The sequence below is a fragment of the Piliocolobus tephrosceles genome, chromosome 5 (genome assembly GCF_002776525.5).
Source record: "Piliocolobus tephrosceles isolate RC106 chromosome 5, ASM277652v3, whole genome shotgun sequence".
NCBI lineage: Eukaryota > Metazoa > Chordata > Mammalia > Primates > Cercopithecidae > Piliocolobus > Piliocolobus tephrosceles.
This window is the reverse complement of record NC_045438.1, coordinates 98974355-98978508: the sequence shown is the minus strand read 5'-3', so window position 1 is coordinate 98978508 and position 4154 is coordinate 98974355. Positions and strand designations below refer to the sequence as shown.

Below are 4154 nucleotides of genomic sequence, written 5' to 3'. Positions count from 1 at the left end.
TAACATAATGCCTGGCAGATAGTAAGTAATCAATATATGATAGCATAAAAAATAACTATGGTAGGCCGGGCGCGGTGGCTCAAGCCTGTAATCCCAGCACTTTGGGAGGCCGAGACGGGCGGATCACAAGGTCAGGAGATCGAGACCATCCTGGCTAACCCGGTGAAACCCCGTCTCTACTAAAAAACACAAAAAACTAGCCGGGCGAGGTGGCGGCGCCTGTGGTCCCAGCTACTCGCGAGGCTGAGGTAGGAGAATGGCGGGAACCCGGGAGGCGGAGCTTGCAGTGAGCTGAGATCCGGCCACTGCACTCCAGCCTGGGCGACAGAGCGAGACTCCGTCTCAAAAAAAAAAAAAAAAAAAAAAAAAAACATGATCATCAGCCAGCCTCTCTTTCTACAGAGCTACCTCTCCAAAGAAGGGACAGGGTCTTCAACTTTTTAAGTTCTCAAACAATTCAAGTTAATTTTTAAAGCCACATTAGCAAAAGGCAGATGACTGAGAAACCAGTGTAACATCTGATTATTACTTAATAACATCTTGAGTAGCAAAAAAAGGACCTTCACCAAAAGAACTCAATTGGAAATATCTGTTTATAAACTTCTAATCTTACGCTCATTGCAGTTTTAAAAGTTGCAATCAGCCAAGCGTGGTAGCTCACACCTGTAATCCCAGCACTTTGGGAAGCCGAGGCAGGCAGATCACTTGAGGTCAGGAGTTCGAGATCAGCCTGGCCAACATGGTAAAACCCTGTCTCTACTAAAAATACAAAAATTAGCTGGATGTGGTGGCACATGCCTGTAGTCCCAGCTATTCGGGAGGCTGAGGTGGGAGAATCACTTGAACCTGGGAAGCAGATGTTGTAATGAACCGAGATCAAGCCATTGCTCTCCAGCCTGGATGACAGAGGGAGACTCCATCTCAAAACAAAATAATTTAAAACAAAACAAAATAAGGATGCAATCAATCAGTTTAGCCCTGGTAAAGAAAATGAAGTGTTCTTGACTTTGGCTACAAAGTACCTTAAAGGATCTTAGACCAACTGCAGAAGGAGGTTGACTGTACCCAGACTCCCACAGTTAATAAGGTTTGTCCTCATGTAAATGATGGTTATTATGCTGAAAGATGATTGGTAAATGAACTTGGAAGTTCTTCCTTTTTCTCTTTTCCTTTTATGTATTTGATGATCTCTGGAGGAATTTATGGTGAAGACTGCTCTGAAAAACTGTCCTAAAAATTCTAAGACAAAGGCTTCTTTGCCTCCTAAATAAGACACTGAAAAATAGCAAGCTTAAGAATCACCATAAATAAGATTCTAGGTCTACCTAGTGGCCAACAATGGGATTAACCCCCTGAAATGAGAAATTTTACCAAATTTGCAAAAATGTGAGGAATCTTAACAGAAAATAGGGAGGTAGGGGGGACCCAAATGTTAAGTTAAAAGGACAGGCACTAGGTTAAAATATGTATGGTTGCTCTCTTCCCAGCGCAGTCGCAGCCCTCAGCCCACTCAGGATAATGGCAACACCCGAGGTACTGAACTTGCAAAAAAAACTGTATGAGGCCGGGCGTGGTGCCTCACACCTGTAATCCCAGCACTTTGGGAGGCCAAGGCAGGTGGATCACCTGAGGTCAGGAGTTCAAGACCAGCCTGGCCAACATGGCGAAACCCTGTCTCTACTAAAAATACAAAAATTAGCTGGGCATGGTGGCAGACGCCTGTAATTCCAGCTACTCAGGAGGCTGAGGCAGGAGAATCACTTGAACCTGAAAGGCGGAGGTTTCAGTGAGCCAAGATCATGCCATTGCACTCCAGCCTGCACAACGAGCAAAACTCTGTCTCAAAAAAATAAATAAATAAAAATTAGCTGGGCATGATGACGGGCACCTGTAGTCCCAGCTACTCAGGAGGCTGAGACAGGAGAATCACTGGAACCCGGGAGGCAGAAGTTGCAGTGAGCGGAGATTGTGGCATTGCACTCCAGCCTGGGCAACAAGAGCAAGACTCCCTCTCAAAACAAAACAAAAACTGTATGAAGGTAAAACAAAAGAAGTCTACGGATTGTTAGATGGTCCAGGAAAAGTCTTCCTGCAGTCCAAGGATCCAATTACAGTGGGAAATGCAGCTAGAAAGAATCACCTGGAAGGGTAGTTTTCAGTTGTTACAGGAAGCAGGTATTAAAATTGCTTTCACCAGAAAATATGGGGAGACAGCTTTCATTGCACCCCAGCGTGAAGTGGTTCCAATTGAATGGGTTTGCAGAATAGCAACCTGTTCATTTCTCAAAAGAAATAAATCCCAGTGTCAAGGAAGGATATAAGTTTTATCCATCTAAAGTGGAGATGTTTTCCAAGGATGATGGCAATAATGACCCACGGTGATCTGAGGAACAGTTGACTGCTGCAACATTTCGCTTTGTTGGACTTGTTATAGGCCAAACTGAAGGGTATATCATGAGTCATGCTACACAGATTATTGAAATACTGGAGAAATCCTGGTTACCCCAGAACAGTACATTAGTTGATATGAAGATTGAATTTGGTGTTGATATAACCACCAAAGAAATTGTTCTTGATGATGATTCCTGGAGACTCTGGCCATTATGAGATTGAAGCCAGGCCGGGCGCGGTGGCTCAAGCCTATAATCCCAGCACTTTGGGAGGCCGAGACGGGCGGATCACGAGGTCAGGAGATCGAGACCATCCTGGCTAACACTGTGAAACCTCGTCTCTACTAAAAAATACAAAAAACTAGCCGGGCGGTGGCGGGCGCCTGTAGTCCCAGCTACTCGGGAGGCTGAGGCAGGAGAATGGCGTAAACCCGGGAGGCGGAGCTTGCAGTGAGCTGAGATCCGGCCACTGCACTCCAGCCCAGGAGACACAGCAAGACTCCGTCTCAAAAAAAAAAAAAAAAAAAAAAAAAAAAAAAAAAAAAAAAAAAAAAAAGAGATTGAAGCCAACAGAAAGATAATCTTATTGGGAGCTCAAAGAAGTAACTCCTGAAGGGCTCCAAACGGTAAAGAAAAGCTTTGAGGCTGGGCATGGTGGCTGACACCTATAAATCCCAGCACTTTGGGAGGCCGAGGCGGGTGGATCACCCGAGGTCAGGAGCTCGAGAGCAGCCTGGCCAACATGGTGAAACCCTGTCTCTACTAAAAATACAAAAATTAGTTGGGCATGGTGGTACATGCCTGTAGTCCCAGCCACTCGGGAGGCTGAGGCAGGAGAATTGCTTGAACCCGGGAGGCAGAGCTTGCAGTGAGCCGAGATCACACCACTGCACTCCAGCCTGGTTGACAGAGGGAGACTCCATCTCAAACAACAACAACAACAACAACAAAGAAAAGCTTTGAGTGGGTTGCAGAGAGAGTCAAGTTGCTTTTGAAATCAGAAAGTTAGTGCAGGGTTGTAATATTGATGAGCTCTACTTCTGTTCTTGGTCACTGTGAAAACACCAGACCTGTGGAAATGTTGGCACTCCATGTGAACTTTGAGTAACATCCACACATAGAGGACCAAATGAAACCCTGAAGCTGTGTGTCAAGGGGATGGCGTTGCTATTGTACTTGTGGCAGTGGCAGTGGCAGGCAGAAGCAATGGTTTGGGACCAGTGATGTCTGGGAATACTGCATATCCAGTTATCAGCTGTCCTCCCCTCACACCAGACTGGGAGCTCAGGATGTGTGGTCTTCTCTTTGGGCACCCAGTGGTCTCAGCTGTTCAACCATCCTTTCTCCAGAAGGATTAGCTCAGTTTGCTGCTCAGTATTTGGATTAAACAACCATTTGGTATGGGGCAAACTGCAAGCAGACATTTTGAACACATGGATTTCCTTGAAGCTGGCTGACAAGAAAATCAGATAATGTAATTTATAAGAAAGAACATCACTGCATTTTTTAGGGGGAAAATATAAATTTCTAATTTAGCTGCAGGAAAATCAAGATGAAAAGGTGATTTTAAATTAGAGAACACAAGTAAAATGTATTAGTGAACAAATGCTTCTCTAGATCCATATTAATAAATATGACCACCTAACCCATCCTTTCTTGAGCTAGACACCAACATTTTTCAGCCAGCCTTTATCAATTCGTCTGATTTTACCCATTTTTCTTAAGTATTGGTGGTCTCCAGTAGTGACTTTCTTCCTTAATACT

At 44.7% G+C, this 4154-nt stretch overlaps 1 pseudogene across 1 annotated transcript; it reads left to right on the top strand.

Moving 5' to 3' along the window:
- The first annotated feature begins 1518 nt into the window (after positions 1-1518).
- LOC111547430 lies at positions 1519-3875 on the top strand (annotated as a pseudogene). Its single transcript, XR_002733132.1, has 4 exons — positions 1519-1573; positions 2040-2619; positions 2957-3034; positions 3355-3875. The product of XR_002733132.1 is annotated as a multifunctional protein ADE2-like (transcript).
- The last annotated feature ends 279 nt before the right edge of the window (positions 3876-4154 follow it).